The sequence below is a fragment of the Crinia signifera genome, chromosome 5, assembly GCF_055691185.1.
Source record: "Crinia signifera chromosome 5, ASM5569118v1, whole genome shotgun sequence".
Taxonomy (NCBI): Eukaryota; Metazoa; Chordata; class Amphibia; order Anura; family Myobatrachidae; genus Crinia; species Crinia signifera.
The window spans coordinates 315,519,218-315,543,839 of record NC_139221.1 but is presented as its reverse complement, the minus strand read 5'-3'; the positions used below and the strand labels follow the sequence as shown (position 1 = coordinate 315,543,839).

The 24,622-nt window shown below is 48.0% G+C and overlaps 1 long non-coding RNA gene across 3 annotated transcripts in view; it reads right to left on the bottom strand.

Annotated features, from left to right (window-relative positions):
• LOC146005564 (uncharacterized) overlaps nucleotides 1-24,622 on the bottom strand; it is a 189,534-nt gene that overhangs the window by 12,087 nt on the left and 152,825 nt on the right. For all 3 annotated transcript variants that reach the window (XR_014444025.1, XR_014444026.1, XR_014444024.1), the window contains one exon: nucleotides 9,005-9,097. This is a non-coding gene — a long non-coding RNA (uncharacterized LOC146005564). The remainder of the gene's footprint in view (nucleotides 1-9,004; nucleotides 9,098-24,622) is intronic.

Here is a 24,622-nt window from a genome sequence, read left to right as displayed (position 1 = left end):
CAGACAAAGAGGGACCCGATTCCTGACCATATACTAGTCCACGGCTACCGCTCACTTCCACGCATACCGCTCACTTCCACTCATAAGTACTGTGGATATTTCAAATTGAGAGGAGGGGTACTTATAAATGAAAAGCCTACTCAAGGGGTACGGGAGAGAAAAAAGTTTGGGAACCACTGGTCTAGTTCCTAACACCCCACCTAGGCGGTATAACCCCCCCCCCCCCCCTTGAGCCAAACCATAATCTCTTACAGCCGCCTTCCCTGCAGACACATGGACATTCTAAATCAACATTTAAACAATGTGGACATCATAACTGTAAATGGTCAGCGTTGCTATTAGGATTTATATCCCATAAACAGCCTTCTCCTAACTTGTAGACCAGTGTGGACCATACGGGACCACTGCAGTTCAGAAGATAGAACCTGCAGATGATCCAATGGGTACTTCCCTGCGGCTACCAATAGGCTGTCTGTACATGCTGCGATCTGTAGTTCTACAGCGTCTGTAGAGCAACAAATGACCCAGCTCTTCCCTGGAGGACTATGGGTTGGAACGACATCGCAGATGCTGGGTTTGGGAGTTTACACAGAGTAATGACACGATCCAGAAGGTAAAATGAATGAGAATTGGACTCATGTGCCACCCTTGTATTTCTGGCCTTAATTATGTAAGTGCTTAGAAGGAAGTGGCCTCGTTAATTTTATAACCATTCAAGCAGGAAGCAATTGCCGGTAACAGAGTTAGCAGAATTTGGGAGACGACTGCTACAGTTACTGGTGTGTAATACTATACTGGAGCTGTGTGGGAGAGAGGCTCATTAATGGCTGGTGAGCAGGAATGACATGATAACACCTTCATTCTAATGATTTATTCCTACTGGTAATGTGAGACTGTGAGTGACGCAGTGCAGCAATGGTGGCTGATGCTGGCGCTATTTAAATAAACGGCATTAAGGAAATAAGGGGTACGTAGATGTTTAAGCCTGGTGGAGCGATAAAGTGGCCAGTAATAACACAGCAGCCAATCAGCCCCCAACTGACATTTTTCAAACCCAGTCTGTAACTTGACAGTTGGGGGCTGATTGGTTGGATGGTTATCACTGGGCTATTTATCATTTCACCAGGCTTAATAGATCTGCCCCTTACTATCTTGGAGGTCCCAGCTAGGTTTACCATTGTCTCGGAGCTGCAGATGTGTCCATATACACCCAGTGGCTAGGCAGAGGTTAGGGATAGACTGCAGGGGGAGGTTAGAGTTAGGCTGAGAGTGGGAAGGTTAGTGTTAGGCTGCATGGGGGAAGGTTAGGGTTAGGTTGCAGGCGGGAAGGTTAGGATTAGGCTTCGGGAGGGAAGGTTAGGGTGCAGGGGAAGGTTAGGGTTAGGCTGCAGGGGGAGGTTAGGGATAGACTGCAGGGGAGGTTAGGGTTAGGGTGCAGGAGGGGAGGGTTAGACTGCAGGGGGAGGTTAGTGATAGGCTGCAAGGAGGTTAGGGTTAGACTGCAGGGGGAGGTTAGTGATAGGCTGCAAGGAGGTTAGGGTTAGGCTGCAGGGGGAGGTTATGGTTAGGCTGCAGGAGGAGGTTAGGGTTAGGCTGCAGGGGGAGGTTAGGGTTAGGCTGCAGGGGGGGGGGTTAGGGATAGGCTGCAGGGGGAGGTTAGGGATAGGCTGCAGGAGGTTAGGGTTAGGGTGCAGGAGGGGAGGGTTAGACTGCAGGGGGAGGTTAGTGATAGGCTGCAAGGAGGTTAGGGTTAGGCTGCAGGGGGAGGTTAGGGTTAGGCTGCAGGAGGAGGTTAGGGTTAGGCTGCAGGGGGAGGTTAGGGATAGGCTGCAGGGGGAGGTTAGGGTTAGGCTGCAGGGGAGGTTAGGGATAGGCTGCAGGGGGAGGTTGGGGTTAGGCTGCAGGGGAGGTTAGGGATAGGCTGCAGGGGGAGATTAGGGATAGGGTTATAGGCTGCATGGGGAGATTAGGGATAGGCTGCAAGCAGGAGGGTTAGAGTTAGGGTGAGATTGTGAAGGTCAGGAATAGGCTGCAGGGGGAGATTAGGGATAGGCTGCAAGCAGGAGGGTTAGAGTTAGGCTGAGATTGTGAAGGTTAGGGATAGGCTGCAGGGGGAGATTAGGGATAGGCTGCACGGGGAGATTAGGGATAGGCTGATAGGCTGCATGGGGAGATTAGGGATAGCCTGATAGGCTGCATGGGGAGATTAGGGATAGCCTGATAGGCTGCAGGGGGAGATTAGGGATAGGCTGCAGGGGGAGATTAGGGATAGGCTGATAGGCTGCATGGGGAGATTAGGGATAGGCTGCAAGCAGGAGGGTTAGAGTTAGGGTGAGATTGTGAAGGTCAGGGATAGGCTGCAGGTGGAGGTTAGGGATAGGCTTCAGGGGGAGGTTAGGGATAGGCTGCGGAGAGATGTTAGGGATAGGCTGCAGGTGGAGGTTAGGCATAGGCTTCAGGGGGAGGTTAGGGATAGGCTGCAGGGGGAGGTTAGGGATAGGCTGCAGGGGGAGGTTAGGGATAGGCTGCGGAGAGATGTTAGGGATAGGCTGCAGGTGGAGGTTAGGCATAGGCTTCAGGGGGAGGTTAGGGATAGGCTTCAGGGGGAGGTTAGGGATAGGCTGTGGAGAGATGTTAGGGATAGGCTACGGCGGGGGAGGGAGTTAGGGTTCGGTATTACAGGAAGGGTGTTAGGGATTAGGGATAGTGGAGAAAAACTTAATTGAACATCAGAGGATCATAAGTCTGACCCAGAAGTGACGGTGTCATGTCCAATGGAACCCAGAAGACCCTGCTGGAGCCATCTGGAACAGGTAAATCACCTCTGTGCCACCAAGGATGATATGGGGTGTGGACACTGTCTAGGTCAACAATCAAAAGGTCAACCACTATTGGTTGATAGTAGATAGGTCGACACATGGAAAAGTTCAACATGCATTAGATCGACATGGTCAAAAGGAAGACAAGGAAAAGGTTGACATGGGAAAAGGTTGACATGAGTTTGTCACATTTTGTTGGTGTCTATGTCGTCATGGTATAAGTGTACCGCGTCCCCTCACATGGCTCGCTGCCTTCGCCATGCTCCGGGGGACGATGCCTCCCTGCACTCACCATGCTCTGGAGGACGGTGCCTCGCTGCATTCGCCACACTCCGGGGGACGGTGCCTCGCTGCCTTCGCCATGCTCCGGGGGACGATGCCTCCCTGCACTCACCATGCTCTGGAGGACGGTGCCTCGCTGCATTCGCCACGCTCCGGGGGACGGTGCCTCCCTGCACTCGCCACGCTCCGGGGGACGGTGCCTCCCTGCGCTCGCCATGCTCCGGGGGACGGTGCCTCGCTGCGCTCGCCCCACTTTTATATTCTCCATCTATGCCTGGAATGGTAAAGTCTGAACAAGTTTTTTTGTTTGTTTTTTAAATCATGAAAAACTCATGTCAACATTTTTCCATGTCAACTATATACTTGCGTCCATGTTGTCACCATGTCGACCTAATTCACGTCAACGTTTTTCATTGCATGAGTGATAGGGACAGCTTACTAGCAGCAAACTTATTCCAAAGATAAGACATTAAATCCATTGTTTATAGCGGACATGTGATATATGTGTGTCTCGGATGTGCTCATGAGACCCTGTCATCTATATTCAATATCATTCATGTCGTCTATGTAGCTGTAACAGAGCATTTACTGAGAGAGTGGCCGTGTCTGACTGATCCGCTCACTTCCTGTAGCACTATAGTGAGGACTGACTGTGATGCCGACCGGCCTCGGGGGGTGACATACAGCATAGCAGTCACCACTGCACTATATAAAGGATCTGGGAACAAACAGGAAACCATCTATAGCTGCCGCACATGACATACAGTACTGACCTCATAAACGCATGACCAGGGTACTGTAGCCCCCCGATTACCACCCCTCTTCATGTGACTTATCAGACTACTAGTTAAAAGCCGGTCAAAAAGGACGGTTTGAAATAGGAATTGTCATCGGCCCTCGATGATTCAAAATTATTGATGGTTTATGGCCGATGGAGAATAGTTCTGCCATCGATGGTGGAAAAACCAGATCCATCTATTTCAAAGTATAACTGTATAGATGCTTTTTTTCTTAGCCAAGGAGCATAGCTCTGCCCCCGACACCCGTTTAGCCCAACCCCCAGGTCCTGATTGGCCCACAGACCTGTCAGTCAAAAAAAATGGATGGCTATCGAGAGTTAAAACCATTAATGGTCATACATCATATAATATGCTACCATTAATTTTCACTATCGCCATCGATGGCAACGATTAATGGCAATAGCGGTGATGGCCATCTCTAGTTTGATGCAGATCATTTTGGTTTCACTTTCTGTTAAGGAGTAATTTGGTCCGTCCAGTGGCCTCTAGTGGTCACTGGTGGTACTTCACCTCCGAGGTGAGGCGTATTTATATGTATAGACAGATAATGCAATCAGAATATTGCATTTACACTTAGCACACAAAGGGGGTTATTCTTGTTGATTCGCAAGGCTGTGAGTTCGCCCGCACAGGCTGTGAATGGGTGTTTAGCATAAACATCCATTCGTATGCCTCAGGTAACCGCCCACATCTTTCGATGGTCGGCGTCCATCGAAAGATGTGGAAGGAGGTACACGCATATAAAAGTGACTGTTAAGTCACTTCCATATGCGTGCACGCTGGGTCGGATATGGGCGGGCAGCCGACATCGGGTGATGTCAGCTGTCAGCCCCCCGCACCCGTGTCACCTCCTCATTACCATGAGAACGCCCAGTGTTCTAATGGGAATGACCATGCTGGGCATTCCCATATGGTAATGGGGCAGCTCACCGCCCCGCCCTTCTCCGGCCCCCCGCATGCTGTCATGGGTGCGTGCACCCGGTGCACCGAAAGTTTGCGGTGGGTGCACGCACCCTATGTCTGCACATGCGCAGAAACGCGCCTGCGCAGACGCGCACCATCGGTCCTCCGTGCGAATGCACAGAGGACCGAACGGACTAGAATAACCCCCAAAGGACCTTATTCACTACAGCTCGCTAAGCAGCGAAGATTTGCGAGCCCTCTAATGTTGCTTGCCCAGTGCGAACAGCCCCGCCACAATTCGAATGTGAATCAACATGAATCAGGCCCGAACTTCATTAAATAAACGGTAATTACAATACAGATGTGAGTGCCCATATACATCTATCCTCCACGTTACACATAACACACGAGCTCCATGTAACTCAGCGTCCCGAGCATCTTCTAATGTGACTTTCTCCATTAAAACGCAAACAGATCGAATAGGACGCACAAGCAGCTTCTGCTGATTAAAGTTTACAGCATGCCTATATTACGTCTGTGAATACAGCTGTACCTGCATAAGAAATGGAAGGTTACAGTGATTTCCAGGAAACGCTGCAGTATGTCAATCGCAAGGCCAGTTCCGCACATGGGAGGAGGTGATGCGGGAACAGAGACCCCTAGTGATTCAGCTATGCATATGAACTCTTTTGTTTAGCGTCGCGCTGTCTTTTTTTAACAGGCTGTGGTGTCATAGCGGGACTGTAAAGTGTTGAAGTTGCCCATAGCAACCGATTAGCTGCTCGATATCATTTGTCAACTACATTCTATAAAATGACAGAGGGAATCTGTTGCTATGGGCAACTTCTTCACACCTCTTTAAAAAATGTGTATCTATATATATCTCCCCCGCCTCCCCTGTGCTAAATAGTTCACATTAGAAATTGCTTCAAAATAGTTCTCGAACGGGTTTCAAAAATGTAAAAATTAGCAGCGAATTCTTGAGAATTTTGTGAGATTTCCCAAAAAAAACGCTAGCGAAATTCCGCCAAGGTGGTTCCTCAGCTGGTCTGAACTTGTTTAAGCTTAAAAGATCTTTTCTGTGAAGGGTGAAGTTAAACAGTAACAGTCTTCTGTTCATATTACAAAAAGTTATTTCAAAAACACTAAAAGATATCGTATGCGAAACACTTTATGGTCTGCCGTAATGGCTTTTAACTGTGAACTTGAACTGGAATTTCCAGCTTAGAAGTAACACATCATGGCAGTCGTCCCCAAGCCCCGCCACCCCCTCTTCGCACCACAAAAATTCTTTCAATATAGTCGACGTTTGGTTCCACGAAACGTTTGACAATTGCCAATTGGCTAAAATACTTGTAGCATCTGAAGGCTGGAGAGCATCAACCGCTGCTATCAATGATCAAGCGGCACGTGTAGTTCATATGTATCCAGAATTACACGGCTGATCTTTTTAACCCAAACAATAAGTAACTTCTAAAAATGCTGCTGAAACAGAGGTTCGTGATTATGCCTTTCAACACCCCCCCCCCCCCCCCCCCCCAGTTAAGAAGAGGGCAGATCGCCTTTGATGTCTCCTAGGGTCCCAGTAGGGGACTGACTGCCAGGTGAACTCGCCCCTCCTTTCCTGGTCATGCAAAGCAAGTGTAATCTGGACGGCAGGCATGAGAATAAGCAGAGAGGAGAGGAGACCGCTGGGCCTCTAACTATGTAAACCTGGCAGAAAACGGTTTATATGAATATCAGCTGTTCTGGGCGAGAGGCCAAGAGTCGATTAAGGCCAGCTGAAAGAGCAAGGGACTTGTCAGGGTAGCAATGTGTTATTCACAGTGTTGAGTCTATGGGTAGGAAACACACACAGAGGCCACGTGGTACAGGCCGCTGACGTCAAGGGCAGACTGTGCACCATCGTGGTGATATACCAGCCTGGGCCGGCGTTTCCAACTAAAACAAGTGTTTGCAGCTGTCTCCGTTATTCCGGGACGTGGGGGAGAAGGAAAGCTGCTTTCATATCTCTTGAATCTCTTCCTATATCTATTGTACTTAATATCTCAGCCTCTAAAAGATCTTAATATCTTTTATTTTATTTATTTTTAACATTTTAACAACTACTGTTATTGTTATTTTTATATGTTATTTTTTTTTCATGTAAAATTTAAAAATAAGACATATATTTGATAGATTAATTTATCTTCTTCTCTACCTCTTCTCTCTCCTGGACCCCCCCACCGTTTTCTCTGTTGCCCAACCGGACAATTTCTCCCCATCCTCTACTCCCTCTCCCCCACTTCCTCACTCTTTCACCACCCCTTACTCTCTCATGTGCATCTCTGATACTACAGGTCATACCAACTGTCACTACATTCTGAAGTGTCTGAGGATATGATATGTAACTGGCACTACTGAGGATATGATATGTAAATGGCACTACTGAGGATATGATATGTAACTGGCGGTACTGAGGATATGATATGTAACTGGCACTACTGCGGATATCTGTAACTGGCACTACTGAGGATATGATATGTAAGTGGCACTACTGAGGATATGATATGTAAATGGCACTACTGAGGATATGATATGTAAATGGCACTACTGAGGATATGATATGTAACTGGCACTACTGAGGATATGATATGTAACTGGCACTACTGAGGATATGATATGTAAGTGGCACTACTGAGGATATGATATGTAAATGGCACTACTGAGGATATGATATGTAAATGGCACTACTGAGGATATGATATGTAACTGGCACTACTGAGGATATGATATGTAACTGGCACTACTGCGGATATCTGTAACTGGCACTACTGGGGACACCTGTAACTGGCACTATTGGGGACATCTTTAACTGGCACTACTGGGGACATGTGTAACTGCCACTACTGGGGACATGATATGTAACTGGCACTACTGAGGATATGGTATGTAAATGACACTACTGGGGATATGATATGTAACTGACACTACTGAGGACATGATATGTAAATGGAACTACTGAGGATATGTAAAAGGAACTACTGAGGATATGATATGTAAATGAGGTACTTATGTATTATCTGGGCTCCCATGTTACATGCACCCCATTTTTTCATACCCCTACTATCCAACTACGCATGGAGTTGATTTTATATAGTGTGGCGAGTGGACGTGGTCTCATAAGAAAAACAGGAGCCCAGATATTACATAAGTACCGTAAATGACACTACTGGGGATATGATATATAAATGGCACTATTGAGGATATGATATGTAAGTGGCACTACTGAGGATATGATATGTAAATGGCACTACTGAGGATATGATATGTAAGTGGCACTACTGAGGATATGATATGTAAATGGCACTGCTGAGGATATGATATGTAAGTGGCACTACTGAGGATATGATATGTAAATGGCACTACTGAGGATATGATATGTAAGTGGCACTACTGAGGATATGATATGTAAATGGCACTACTGAGGATATGATATGTAAATGGCACTACTGAGAATATGATACGTAAATGGCACTACTGAGGATATGATATGTAAATGGCACTACTGAGAATATGATACGTAAATGGCACTACTGAGGACATGATATGTAAATGGCACTACTGAGGATATGATATGTAAGTGGCACTACTGAGGATATGATATGTAAATGGCACTACTGAGGATATGATATGTAACTGGCACTACTGAGAATATGATATGTAAATGGCACTACTGAGGATATGATATGTAACTGGCACTACTGAGGATATGATATGTAACTGGCACTACTGAGGACATGATATGTAACTGGCACTACTGAGGACATGATATGTAACTGGCACTACTGAGAATATGATACGTAAATGGCACTACTGAGGACATGATATGTAACTGGCACTAAATATGTGCAAGAAAATCATTGCTTAGCATTCACATTCAGTGCCTGTGATAGAACACAAACCTTGTTTTATGCACAAATAAACATATTTGTGTGTATTTCATGTTTGATGTGTTTGTACAACATAAAGGTAAGATACCTCAATATATACCTCAACCAAAATATTCCGAAATACGGAATAATCCAAAAATGCTTCTGGTTCTGAACATTCCCAACTCAACCTGTTCTGTAGGATTTTGTCTCTGAATGGCATAGATTCCTCAGCTACAGGTCACGTTTGTATAGAAGCCACAGAAACCTCAGCAGCGTGGTAACTTACCGGGTTACAGTAAATGTGTGTGTTTGCCGGTATTCCGCCATGTAACGCAAACATCGGATATAATGCCAGGAAGGTGGCTCCTTTCATTTCCATCTGGGAAGAGAATGATAGAGACAATGAACAATACAGCGGGGAGACCAGTTCAATAAACTGTCAGTGCCAACCAAATCTGCAGTCTATCATATCCCCCAGTATACAGAGGTGCTCCTTCCTCTCTACACATCAGGGGTACCGATACAGTCCCCGGAGTAACCTCAGTGAGTTCTAGGCCGACACATGTGACTTCCTTATATTACAAATCTTCTGAAAATGGCCCTACAAAAATGTCCACCGTCTTTAAGAAGACAGATGCTAGGACCTCTAGTATCTGTCAGGGACGTGAAGAGCATAGAGTGTGTCCCGGAAGTGCTGGATTCTGGGAACGCTTTTGTGCCTGCGAGCATGAAACCCCTGGCAATGGCAACGAGCATGAAATACATAGCAATGAGCAAGAATCCCCTGGCAATGAGCAAGAAAACAATGGCAACGAGCATGAAATACATAGCAACGAGCATGAAACCCATGGCAATGACCAAGAAAGCCCTGAACACGAGCATGAAACCCCTGGCAACCATCATGTTGTGCACCAGAAATTTTTTGGGCAGGGGGTGCAAAATTAGTTGCTACCCCACTGATGTGGGAACATTCATTCCTATGGCGAATGTCATTGAGTGACCTCTCATTTGCGATGGGTCTTTCTTAATTTTTTTGTGGGATGCTACTGGAACCAAAGAGGGTCGGGAACCCTTCATATCATGGATAACAAATCAGTACCCGGATTCAGAGATTAATGCAAATTGGCCAGAGATGTGGGCATGGAGATAAATGCATTGAGGCACCTCCTACGCAGCGCCAATTACACAGCCGGGAATGGGTGCTATTATTCGCCTCTAGTTCTATTACCTTTGTCTGCATTCTGTTGTCTCTTCCCTTGAGACAACACAGAATAGCACGGAGTTAAATGGTTCCATTCAGTACAAAAGAAGAGGCAATATTAAACAACAAGGGGGGCTGTCCCTTTAATTCCCTAACTCTAGTGGGACACTAGTTTGAAAAGGTCATAAATCTTAATGGAGCTAATGGGGATATCTCCTGCTGTCACCGAGGTCTGAAACATTATTTAAGGGTTATTTCCATTTCCCCCTCAGGGAACCCAATGACCGCAGCTCTTGGCATAATCAGATGGGTACTGGAGCAAATATTCCTCTTTCCATTAATGTTATGTAACAGTGTGAATCACTGGGGACCGGCGCAGACTCGGGAGAGAGCCCCGCTGGGAATGGCTTTCACTCTGGTCGTAAATTGCTGCTGTTTAAACATGGATATTTGAGGGAACAGCAGGGGTGCTGGCAGCGCGAGTATGCTGTCAACGGGGCCCAAGATTTAGTTCATCTTATGCAAATCCCACAAATTTTATCTACTGCACAAAACGGAAGCAGGAGGGAAACTCCTATGTATTCAACTATCAGCACCATGGCAGCTCTGGGGTGGGATGATGGGAGTTGTAGTGTTAGTATTTGGGGCAGCACGGACGGTGTAGTGGTTAGCGTTACTGCCTCACAGCACTGAGGTCATGGGTTTGATGACCAGGCGCTAACTGTGTGGAGTTTGTATATTCTCCCTGTGCTTGCATGGGTTTCCTCTGGGTACCCCGGTTTCCTCCCACAATCCAAAAATATACTGGTAGGTTCATTGGCTCCCAATGAAATTAACCCTAGCATGTATGTGTGTGTGTGTACATGTGGTAGCGAACATAGATTTTAAGCTCCACTGGGGCAGGGACTGAGTGTTCAAATATTCCGTTCCCCTTTTAACATTCTGAAAATCAGCTTTGTGCTGTGAAATCTCCTATCTGTTAGTAAGCATGGAACACGCCATAAGGGCGGCCCAGAGAGAGCGACTTCTGTCTGGTGTATTCAGTGGATCTAAGTTTGTCCCGAATTGCCCCGTGCTCCTACAATCCTGAGAAACCAAGTAATGGGCGCGAGGACAGGTTATTTATAGCGCAGGTCACCGCGTTCACTTCTCTTCCGGTTTCTTTATTCTTCATGACAAATCTTTTATTTTTGGTCACTTGGATAAACTCTGGAAATGCACAAACATAAATAAAAGTAAAAAAAAACCTGCAGAAAAAGCAATACAACATTTCTCCCGTAGAATGTAAAAGGAAATGAGTAATACGAGTACTGGATTCACACAGACAGGAAATACGCTTCCCAACACGCGGCGCAGTCTGTTTTGAAGCCGTAGCGAATGCGATTGCGCTTTATTTAATGTCTAATTGGTTTTGTCCGGATTTTCTTGGCTGGCTGGGTCCTGATGACAGACGCAGCATATCCTGCAGCTTCTCATTGTGCAACATCCCCTAAATCCTGGCAGCGGAGCCCCTGCGTCTCTCCTAACACCCAACAATGGCTATACCAATAATAGTGACAGTATAGTATATTAGCAGGTATCTTCCATGCGGACACAACGTGTGCTGGGGGGGGGGTGTCCTGCGTATATGTCCCACATGGCTGAGCGGAAGCGGTACATGTCAGAACAGACCTAGGTCTACAGTCATTAGGTCGACCCCGGAAGGTCGACTTGCCCCAAGGTCGACAGGGTTAAAGGTCGACATGACTTAAGGTCGACATGGGCCAAGGTCGACATGGGTTTAGGTCGACAGTCATTAGGTCGACATGGGTTTTCCACTTTTTTTAGCCGAATGTCGACACAGTCGACATGGACACAGTTGGAGATGCACCGCAGCCGCTCGCTATGCTTCGGGCACGGTGCCTCGCTGCGCTCGGCTTTCTATTTTATTCTCCCTTCACGCCCTAGTGGATGGTAGGGCATGAAATACCGCCTGTCGGCACATGTCGGCTCAAAAAAAAAAACATCGGAAGGTCGACACAAGTATTAGGTTGACAATGGGAGGGCAGTTAAAAGATTGACATGAGTTTTTCACATTTTTTACCCTGAATGTCGACGTGGACACCATCTAAGTGCACCATGTCCCCTGGCATGGCTCGCTGCGCTCGGCACACTATTATATTCTCCCTCCATGCCCTAGAAGATGGTAGGGTATGAAATATCACCTGTCGGCACATGTCGGCTCAAAAAAAACCTGTAAAAAACTCATGTTGACACTTTGACTGTCGGCATTCCCATTGTCGACCCAATGCTTGTGTCGACCTTAGCCATGTCAACTTATTTTAGGTGTCGACCTAAGCCTGTTGACCTTCATTGGGTCGACCTAGTGAACATACCCCCTTTCGACACTGTCTGTCAGTCACCCAGAACACCAGTCTCACGGCCAGATGTATCAAGCTTCAAAACGTGATAAAATGGAGAGTGATAAACAGCCAGCCAATCAGCTCCTACCTGCCATGTCACAGGCTGGGTTTGAAAAATGACAGGTAGGAGCTGATTGGTTGGTTGTTTATCACTCTCCATTTTATCACTTTTTAAGCCTGATACATCTGACAATCAGCTACTGGGGCCGTGCAGGCTGCCTGGTCCTGCGGATCTATGATCTCGCTATTGGGACGTGCTGCTGGCCTCACTGTGGTAAATGCGCCTGGCTTACCTCCTGGGGAAAATAACAAAATAAAATATACATTTTATTACCGAATAAAAAAGTCCCTGGTAAATATTTTTTATTTCCTAATAGTTTGCGGCAGTAACCGATGTGCTATAAATAACATGCATTATAGAAACCTTATGCCCTGTAGGAAATACACGCTTTACCATTGCCGCTGAGTTACTGTATCCTATGTGCTATGATACTATTACACTAATGGATGGGAGCTAGAGCCCCGAATTACATCAGGGTTTCCTACTTCCTGGCAGCCAGTTCAGTGAGGCACGGGAGGTGGGGGGGGGGCACTGACAGGGCTGGATGGGGGCAGGGCAACCCCTTATGATCAGTGTGGGGGTGTGGCCCACACGATCGTGTCCTCGCAGTCACGCCCCCCCCACCCCCACAATGCCAGGGGTGTCGCAGGAGGCTGCACGGATTCCGGGAGGGTAGGCAAGCCTGGTCTAGATAATAATAATTCTACTCCACAAGTTTACATTTACAAAAGCTTCTAAAAGGGAAAAGTGGGGATGTTGCCAACAGCAACCAATCAAATTCTAGCTCTCATTTCTGTATTGCAATCTGGAAAAAGATAGACAGAATCTGATTGGTTGCTATAGGCAACAGCACCTTTTTACATTCTTTAGTAAATTTACCCCCTGATGCTCAAATCAGGTGAACCGTGTAATTTGGCCCTGGACCAGATTCTGTGTTTTTTGGCTTCAAACAAAGGGGGAGGGGTTTGATGTAGGGGGAGTTCATGTGCAGTTGCGCCCTCTCCTAATTTGCGCCATCGATGGAAATTGTGCAGCCGGCCATCGATAGTGGCTTACTATGCAATGGATGACCATCAATGTTTCTAGCTATCGATGGTCATCCATTGTCTTTGAATGATTGGCCTGTGGGCCAATCAGAATATTGGGCAGGGCTTCACGGATGTCCTGTGTCCTGGCCCCTTGGGGAAAAAAATAAAACCAATTGGTTTATGCTTGATATCGATGGAGGGAAACTATCTGTTTCTCCCCATCGATGGCAAAACTATTCCACATTAGCCATAAACCATCAATGATTTCAAATCATCAACGGTCGATTGACTGGTGTGGGTTATTAGATCTACAACAACTAGGTCGACAAGCATTGGGTCGACACCACTAGATCGACATGGGTCTAGGTCGACATGGGTCTAGGTCGACAGGACATTAGGTCGACATGGCCAGGTCGACATGTTTTTTTTTTACCCGGATTGAAGTGCACCGCATCTCCTTGCTTCACTCACTATGCTTCGGGCACTGATTTATTCTCCCACCACGATCTAGTGGTGGGCTCAAAAAACAGTGAAAAACCCCATGTTGACCTTTTGACTGTCGACCTTGCCCATGTCGACCTAATGATTGTGCCGACCTAATGACCTGTCGACCTAGACCCATGTCGACCTAAACCCTTGTCGACCTTGTTGCCTGTTGACCTAGTGGTGTCGACCCAATGCTTGTCGACCTACAGAGGAGCCGGCCTTGTCTTTGCAGGGGCTGGTGAAACTATCACCAGCCGCCAGCTCCCACCAGGGGGCGCACGCACGAGACCCTCGCGTGCCCCATGGCAACGGAGCTCCCCCGGGTCCCCTCTGCCTCCTCTTGCCACCCTGACACCCCCCCCCCCCCCCAAAACCCTGCCCATCTCAGGGACCCGCTGCGCCGCCGTCGAGAGACTGGGACGCGCATGCATGTGAGACGCATGCGCGTCCCAGTCAGATGGGGCGCCTCTCCGCAGGCGATCGCCAGCGGGGACATTCTGGCGATCCCTGGCGCTGAAAGAGAGGCGCTCCATCTGTAGTTGCTGTAGACTTAATGACCGCATCCCCGATCGCCAATGGCCATCCCTACCACTGTATACTATAAATGTGCAGATCTCTGGGAAATTGCGCTGGCGATTTGTTTGCCCACTAGTATAGTGAAGTCTTAGGGTGCAGAACGTCCGGCGTGGGCCACCATCGCCCCGCACACCCTACACATGGTTTGATGATGCAAGAATCACGCCACGGTGCCCCCTTGTCCTTTTCCCAGGAGTCTGCGGAGCTTCCTATACATTTGGGTGGATGTGGTGAGAGCACAATTCCACGTCCCATGTGTTTGGTCAGCAGTATCTTTTTCTAAGCCTGACGCCTCAGGGTGTCCCTCATCCGAATGCAAGCCTCGCCCGTCAGCTAGATACAGGCAACATAAAAAAAGCAACAGCCACCCCAGATACAGATTTGGATGATTGACGTATGAAATTGATATTTAAGCCCCTGCACTCCCAGACAAGTGCGCTTAAAGTAGGCCCCATGGACAGCTGTAGCGGTTATCACGAAATCCTCTACCAGGAGAAATAATGAGCTGAGATCTCTAGGGTTACCGCCATTTGGTGCGAGCAGGAATGCTGACCACCGTCTTCCCATAACCTCTGCTCTAGGAAAATGTGTGAGGTTATATTTGGCCATTGCCTTACATCACGCCTGCCTCCATGGGTCATATCAGTTCTAAGCACAGGCAGAGGCTGCCCGGGATGGGAGTTTCATTACACAGCACTTCCACGCATAGCTGGCCCATCTCATTTGGAACCTGGCATCAGCCTGTAATCCAAGACCCTTCTATTTCTAGATAACACCTTAGCATTGTAAATGATTGATGCCACGGACATGAAAATAGCCCCCACACTGACAGCGCGCCGCGCTCCAGGGATTTGTGCTACGGCGAAAATTATGTTTGTTCTTAAAATAAAACATTAGGAGGAATTACACTGCGGAACACGGAGAACCTTTATCACATAACATGCACACAATGTATCATCACTGCCTCTTCTCTCGCAGTTGTCCATGCCATGTATTTTATGTGAATCTTCTAAACCTCTGATTGGCTACAGGTTGGCCCAGCTCTGCGGATGTTGTAATGTTCTGATTGGCTATAGCTTGGCCTAGCTCTGTGGATGTTCTAATGTTCTGATTGGCTACAGCTTGGCCTAGCTCTGTGGATGTTCTAATGTTCTGATTGGCTACAGGTTGGCCCAGCTCTGTGGATGTTCTAATGTTCTGATTGGCTACAGGTTGGCCCAGCTCTGCAGATGTTCTAATGTTCTGATTGGCTACAGGTTGGCCCAGCTCTGTGGATGTTCTAATGTTCTGATTGGCTACAGGTTGGCCCAGCTCTGCAGATGTTCTAATGTTCTGAATGGCTTCAGGTTGGTGTCTGTGAATATTCTAGCTCTCGGATTGGCCGCAGGTTGGTCTAGCGCTGTGAATGTCTTAATGTTCTGATTGGCTACAGGTTGGCCTAGCTCTGTGAGTATTCTAGAGTTCTGATTGGCTACAGGTTGGTTTCTGTGAATATTCTAGCTCTCTGATTGGCCGCAGGTTGGTCTAGCTCTGCGGATGCTCTAATGCTCGGATTGGCTACAGGTTGATCTAGACCTGTGGATGTTTTAATTGGCTTTGGTTTGACTAAATATTCATATAAACTTCAGAATCACGAAAGAAGGTTGCGAAGAGCATGAAATTAAAAATAATTTTTGTATATTTTCAAGGGCCATTAATAAAAATATACTTCTGCCTGATCTAACTTCATTTGGTCCCAGTATCTTTCCATAAGACCCTTGGGGCCAACTAAGCAACATAAGACTTTATTTAGAAAGGAGCCAGAACATTTATAAAAGGTGCCGTTTGCTTTTGTGATGTCACAGGCTACAAAAGGGCGGCTGATGCTCTTACGCACAGTGTCTTAGGCTGGGTACACACCTCACAGATATGTTGGTGGCACCGCTGTTGTGCTGACCGAGTGGCCGATCGATGTCGGTCCCTGCCATGCAGTTGGGTGGGCATTTGAATTTGTACGCCACCAAAGATGTTGGCCCTGACAGTAAGTGTGCACATAGGCCATTATTCTGGTTGACTCGCTCGGCTGCGAATTCGCACGGGGACCGATGTTATGTGTATGCGCAGCAGCATTTCTGCGCATGTGCAGACGCTGGGTGCGTGCAAACTTGGCGAAAAGTCTGCTTACTGGGTGCACCCAGCCTTGCGAGCGGGGGGGTGGAGTGGGGCGTGGGTGCCTGGCTGGGCCATTAGCATATGTGAATGCCCAGCGTGTCATGGGCGTTCCCATTAAAACGCTGGGCGTACACATGCTAATGCGTCCCTGACAAGGGGGGGGGGGGGGGGGGGGGCGGACAGCTGACATAACTGGATGTCACCCTCCCCCTTACATAGGTGTGTACCTTCACCATCATTCGATGGTCGGCGACCATCGAACAATGGAGGAGGTTCCCACTGGCATGCAAATGGATGTCCATGTAAACTATCCACTCCCAAGCCTTGCGAATCCATCCCGCAACAGAGAAAGTAATCTCCATCACTCACTATGTAGTAGAGACTTTGCTCCCTGTCCGTCTGTCTCCATTGTAGTAAACTGAACAACTAAAGTGACACGAGTGAAGTTTGTCTTGTGTTCCAACCATTGCTCAGTGTCCAGTAACTGATATCATTCACCAACTTCCATGGCAGGAGAAAGAAAGCCGTCATTAAGCCCAGCGCAACTACTGAGCAAGCTGTTCTGGCTTTCAGACGACAGAAACCGGATCATCAATGACAGGTGGCCGACTATTATAATGAGGCCTGTAACTTGTTCCCTGGTAATAAATAGCTGCTGACCGTGCTAGGTACTTTGTAGTGAATGTCCAGCATATATTACTGGCAGTGCCCACAGACACTCTACACCATTTTCAAAGATCTTTCTAATTAGGGGAGCACCCAAGAAATATTTGTGGTGATTTCCTAAATATACCCTGTGCTAACCTACATCACTCGTCGTGCAAGGATAGAAGCAGGACGCATATCGCCAGGATCATATTTTTAGCTTATTGTCGCTTCTAAATCTGATTTTGTACTGTTCAATAATTGGCTCTAATAATGGCAATAAGTGTTTATTTCTGTAATTACTGACAAAATACCCAATACTGTACATGTCCCTTCTGGTGGTAAATATTACTAACCGTATCAATGCTCCCAATGCTTTTTACCAGCCCCACCATGCTTTAGACTACCGCCTAGCCTCCTCCTATTGCCTAGCCCCAACCCTCCCATAACCCTAATCCTGGTGTCTAACCCTCTTCTCAAACAGTCTACCCTAAATCTCTTAGAGGCCCTAAGTCTCCCCCGCCGTAGACGACACTTAACCCTACCCACAGTGTCTAATCCTAACCCTGGTACCTAACCCCTAACATACCCCTCCTGTACCCTACCCCAACCCTCCTCCAGTGTCTAACCATCCCCTTCCATAGACTACACCAAATCCTACTGCCGATGCCTAACCCTATCACCGTAGCCTACCCCTAACCCTGCTGCCTAGCCCTAACCCTCCACTCCCATAGCATTGCCCTAACTGTGCTGCCTAACCCGAACCAGCACCTCCTATAGCGTCCTGCTAACTCTGCCAGTGCTGCCTAACCCTAGCCTACCTCTAACCCTGCCAGTGGTGCTTACCCTAGCCTTCACCTCACTTAACCTACCACTAACCCTGCCAGTGCTGCCTAACCCTAGCCTTCACCTCACTTAACCTACCACTAACCCTGACAGTGCTGCCTAACCCTAACCTTCACCTCCCTTAGCCTACCTCTAACCCTGCCAGTGCTGCCTAACCTTAGCCTACCTCTAACCCTGCCAGTGCTGCCTAACCCTAGCCTTTACCTCCCTTAGCCTACCTCTAACCCTGCCAGTGCTGCCTAACTCTAGCCTTCACCTCCCTTAGCCTACCTCTAACCGTGCCAGTGCTGCCTAACCCTAACCTTCACCTCCCTTAGCCTACCTCTAACCCTGCCAGTGCTGCCTAACCCTAGCCTACCTCTAACCCTGCAAGTGCTGCCTAACCCTAGCCTTCACCTCCCTTAGCCTACCTGTAACCCTGCCAGTGCTGCCTAACCCTAGCCTTCACCTCCCTTAGCCTACCTCTAACCCTGCCAGTGCTGCCTAACCCTAGCCTTCACCTCCCTTAGCCTACCTCTAACCCTGCCAGTGCTGCCTAACCCTAGCCTTCACCTCCCTTAGCCTACTTCTAACCCTGCCAGTGCTGCCTAACCCTAGCCTTCACCTCTCTTAGCCTACCTCTAACCCTGCCAGTGCTGCCTAACCCTAGCCTTCACCTCCCTTAGTCTACCTCTAACCCTGCCAGTGCTGCCTAACCCTAGCCTTCCCCTCCCTTATCCTACCTCTAACCCTGCCAGTGCTGCCTAACCCTAGCCTTCACCTCCCTTAGCCTACCTCTAACCCTGCCAGTGCTGCCTAACTCTAGCCTTCACCTCCCTTAGTCTACCTCTAACCCTGCCAGTGCTGCCTTACCCTAGCCTTCACCTCCCTTAGCCTACCTCTAACCCTGCCAGTGCTGCCTAACCCTAGCCTTCACCTCCATTAGCCTACCTCTAACCCTGCCAGTGCTGCCTAACCCTAGCCTTCACCTCCCTTAGCCTACCTCTAACCCTGCCAGTGCTGCCTAACTCTAGCCTTCCCCAACCTTAGCCTACCTCTAACCCTGCCAGTGCTGCCTAACTCTAGCCTTCCCCTCCCTTAGCCTACCTCTAACCCTGCCAGTGCTGCCTAACTCTAGCCTTCCCCTCCCTTAGCCTACCTCTAACCCTGCCAGTGCTGCCTAACCCTAGCCTTCACCTCCCTTAGCCTACCTCTAACCCTGCCAGTGCTGCCTAACTCTAGCCTTCCCCAACCTTAGCCTACCTCTAACCCTGCCAGTGCTGCCTAACTCTAGCCTTCCCCTCCCTTAGCCTACCTCAACAGCATAACTAATTATGAACATGTCTTGTCGCACTGCATTTGTAGACAATGTAACATCTCTCTTGTGCTGTGTGTGGAGTATTCTGTCCAAATCTCCATATGTATCTCTGTCTATATAGATGTATCTAACTGCACAGTACCACTTCTCTTGCACAGTGCACTCTATGGAATCCTCTATTTCTTCTGTATTATATTTTATTAAAGATTGTTTAAAACAAGATAGGACTACACCAGTGATGGCTAACCTTGACACTCCAGCTGTTGTTGAACTACACATCCCAGCATGCCCTGCATCAGTTTTAGCATTGCCAATTAGTAAAACTGTAGCAGGGCATGCTGGGATGTGTAGTTCAACAACAGCTGGAGTGTCAAGGTGAGCCTTTACTGGACTACGCTGATAATGTTGGAGTGTTTAATGGATTAAGCCCACAGTCGGCACATTGTATGTATATGATCTATACAGGCAAGCCTGGAAGATGTCCCTGGCATTATAGATCATTTCCACTGACCCCAGGCTGTATCTATATTTTGCCCAATCAAAGCTTTTGCTAAGTAGTAACCATGGGCAACAATTCATGATAATAATAACAGGATATGAGATTCAGGGTGAGATGTGTCAAGCTTTTGAGAGATACAATGAAGATAAAGTATCAACACATCTGCTCCTAACTGTCATTTTTCAAACACAGCCACGCCTAACAGCAGCAGTTGATTGGCTGGTACTTTTTTTTCTGTCAATGGCTTGATACAGTACATCTTCTCCTCCATGAGAACAGTGGTGGCTTCTGAGAGGGTTACACTGAATGGTCTGCGAGTGCAACAGGGGACATGAGTGACAGGAGCCAGTATCGGGGGAAAGGCATAGTCAAGAGCCGGAAAAAGTCCTCCACTAGACCAGGACATTGTGAATGTGGTACATGAAGGTGCAGAGGAAAGTCTGTAGGTGGAAGATTTATCATATGGGGACAATAGCAGGAAAACGGTATCCTAGGAATAAAATCAGGCTCTCTAGACGTATTATAAGTATATGGGTTACTGCAGGACATGGGGGAAATCCGTGCAAAAATGTAATTTTCTTGAGTGTTGTAGGATAGATGTAGGGTTCTAGGTGGTCACATGGGTTGAAGTCCCTGGATAGTCATTAGCCTAATGTTACACCCCACTGCCCAAGCAACAAATATATATATATAATTTTACGCCGGGACACTGAGCTCCCACAAAGCCACATCCCCAATCTCTCACTGGCCCAAAGAATACAGAATTGTAAATCAGGGTTGACCATTGGTCGGTAAAACCATTGATTGTTCCTTTTAAGGTATCACTCCATCTAAGTTCCATCGATGGAGACCATCAATAAGTAACCCACCTACAGTAAGTGCAGTAGACGAGGTGCTGTGTATAACCGTGGTCCCACCCCCAGATCTACAATTCTGCAATTGGGTGCACTGTGCTACTGTGGGCGGAGCAACGATGAAGTGATTCCCCGGAAGATGTGTCATCGAGCCCCCCCAGACCGCCCACTTCTGTAAATGACATTATCGGACGTGCATTCACCAAGCGGACATCTGCTATGATGACATACAAAATGACGACACCATAATGTTATGATGATGACATGGTTGAAATGTGAAATGCTGACATCTGAAATGAGCAAGTGGACGCAGTCTTGCGACATGCAGTATATTATGCAGTCAATATAATGGCCCGCATTCAATGCGGCCGGCGAGGGGGTTAAATATCGGTGTTCGCACAAAACAAGCGATCCTCGCTGTTTAACCCCCGTGCCGGCAGCTTACCTTATTCTACGTTTCGGGGGAATCCTCGCTGTCACAGGACGGCGAGGATTCCCCCAAACAGCTAATGCAGGGAGCCCGCTGCATTTAGCTGCGAGTCTCTCTAATTTAGCTGAAACATACGCCGATCCCCCCTCAATCAGGGGAAATCGGCGCATGCAGGGGGTCAGTTGAATACTGATCCTGTGAGCTGTGACAGCGAGCAGGTAGCGCTGCTTGCTGTCACAGCTCGCCAGCAGCATTGAATACACCCCAATGCCTGCCTTGTGCGGTCTCTTTCAGTACATACATATTATTTCCTCTCCTATTGTCATTTCACAAAACAAACTTAAGGCCCCATACACTATGCGATTTGGTCCCGATTCACCCGATTCTGGCGGTTAAGGCTGAGAAATCAGGTGAAATTGGTCTAAACAGCATGTGTCTGACATCCGATCCGTTGCGTGGTCCCATTGGATTGGACCCAGGGATAATACGTGCTGCATGTAAGGACTTCAGGTCGGACCCCCTACCAGCGGCAAGGAGCAGGGATCTCATGTAATGTTTTGTATGCGACCCTGCTGCCTGGGAAGGTCCTGGGTGGCTCAAAGGGAATTGGATGGGGGCCTTTATGAAGCGGAGGCGAAAGAGAGCAAGTGACGGAGAACTGAAAACCCACCAAACGGATTCGTCTGGTTCCGGTTGATAGATCTAAAGTGTCTAGATCAGGGGTGGGGAACCTTTTTTGTGACACGGGCCATTTACAAAGGATGAAATTCTTCCAGGGGCCAGTCCCATGCTCCAGCCGCCGCAGAATTCCCCCCCGCCCTATGCTCCGGCCCCGCAGATTAACTGCTGCTGGCTGCTGCTCCTGGATGCCTGTTGCGCTCCCGCCCGCGTCACCTCCTCATGCGAGACTCCCTTACATGTCTCCCTTGCAAACCGCCGGATGGGAGGGCGGGCCACACGCGGGCCGGAGGTTCTTCACCCCTGGTCTAGATATACAGCCAATAAGTCTACCCCAAAAGGTCGACCGGGTCAAAAGGTCGCCATTAAAAAAGTTATCACGTGACAAGGTCACAAGTTTTTCATGTTTTTTTTTTTTAACCGCCTTGTTCTTACTTTACCATGTGACATAAAGGGAAAATATTAAAGTGAGCCCAAAGCGCAACCCATGCGGACTCTAATTGGGGGTCCATGTGGACAGTTGAATGCGCCTACCTTTTTCATGTCAACATTGTTGACCCTGCAGACCCATGTCGACCTTTCCCGTGTCGACCGATTGACCCTGAGGATCTATTGCATGACAACCTTTTGGGGTAGACCTATTGACTTTCGTCTAATAATCCACCCCCCCGGTTCTTCGGGGGGATGCGCAGAGCGGCCAGTAGTAGAACTCTATACAAGACAACATATCATGCCGACAGTCACATCTACTTTGACATACAGACGTGTCCCCGGTGCTGTATTTCCACGTCACTGTCCCTTTAAACCCCACTTGAACCTTCAACTTTTGGAGACAAAGAAGCGTTGATTAGAATGGCGGGGGCCTGATAGCGCGGTGATGTAATGTGTTTGTTTACACCAGGAGCCGTTCTTACTTCACCTGCAGTTAAACCGAACCTGGTAATTTACCTGCTGCGCCCGCACCTTTGTTCCTGTTGCATAACCAGCGGGATTACAGAACAAGGATCCTGCCTATGTGGGAAAATAAAAGGAAAGGCCAACACGCCTCTGCCAAGGGAAGCTGGTTCTAGCTATAGGGATACAGCGCGTGCCAAGCCACACAGTACACTGAGTCATTCTTAACGTTGGTCCCGTGGTGATCACAGATCATTTCCCATGACTGGTTGAGTGACGTATGGTCAGGTAGAACAATATTTACATATTCATTCAATATGCCTGAGCTGGGAACAAGGGTGCAGGACGGAAAGGGGAGGGAGAAAAAAAGCGCGCTTATTCTACTGTTAGAGAAGAATGGAGCGGGCAATGTGTAAGGCTACAAATATGCCAGGCACTTCTACTGGCGGGAAGATAATCAGCACATTGTATGACTTGTGTTACTGTATCACTCTTCCTATTAACCCTTCTTACTGTACTGACTCCCTAGCTGATGCTGAACTACAAGCTCAAGCATGCACATAAGTAAGCTGTAAAGCAGGGATAGTCGGTAGGTGTTCTCCAGCAACTGTGGAACTACAAGTCCCAGCATGCCCAGGTTATACTCTTTGTTTTGCTCTTTGAACCAAAACAGTTTAGCAAATTGTCAGGGTTTAAATGCACTCTCAATGCAGACCCTTGTGCTTTCTGTTAGGGGGTCTTCTGCATGTCAGCGAATGCCCTGATGTTCCCCTGCTTCGGCTAGCGAGGGGGGTGATTTTTTAACTAGGGGGTCGATTCTGGTTTACACGGAGTGATCCGAACACAGGCCCTGCCCCAATGGTTGGGAATTGGGCATGCGCACTTCTGAGATTGCCTAGGCGGTTAACTGTGGCAGGGGTGGGAGGGATGGGGGCGGACTGGGACATGGAAACACCCAGCGTTTCTCAGGATCCCGACTGCCGGTGCTCCGGCAGGGGGGATCCTGACACACAGGGGCTATTCTCCCTTGTGGGGGGTCCGCGACCCCCATAGAGGGAGAATATAACCTGTGGCGAGCATAGTGAGCCACCAGGCCTGCAGCGTGGTGAGAGCAGCAAGCCCGCAAGGGGATTCTTTGCGTACGCCCCCTTGTCGGATACCGACTGTCAGGATCCCCACTGACCGAGCCCTATACCACACCCCTTTCATTGGCCAGTGGCATTATAATGAATACTAATGGTTGTACTGCTATATTGAGGGTTTGACATCATCAAAGGCCAGTTTTGTTATTTAACTGTTCTTGTCACAAATGCTTATGTCATTTCTGATTATATAAGTACATTCTTTCACTATATCAGTGGTTCCCAAACTGTGTGCCGTGGCTCCCTGGGGTGCCTTGGGACACTTGCAGGGGTGTCCGGGTTGGTAGTCCAGGACCAATTCAAATTATTTATGGTTAATTATTTATTGCAAAACCCGAGCTGGTTGCTGTCAATCATAAATGTGTACAAACAGAAGCAAATTCTGCCCTTTACTATATAACTGACCCTGAGAATCGCATAAAAACCCAATATACTTAGCATTATATTTATTCTGCTTCTTTTTTTTTTGGGGGGGGGGGGGGGGGGGGGCCTAGGGGTGACTTGAAAAAATTCTGATATCTCTCCCAGCATTAAATAATCCCTCTTGCACTATTACTGTTTGCTTCTCCTGCTCTGATCAATGTGTTACCTCCAGCACTGTCACATATTTGAAAATAAACCGATCTATCCCAAATTGTGCTAGAACTAGATGGGTTTGGGTAATGGGGTCGACTGTATGAAGGTCGACACGTGAAATAGGTGGACATGACTAAG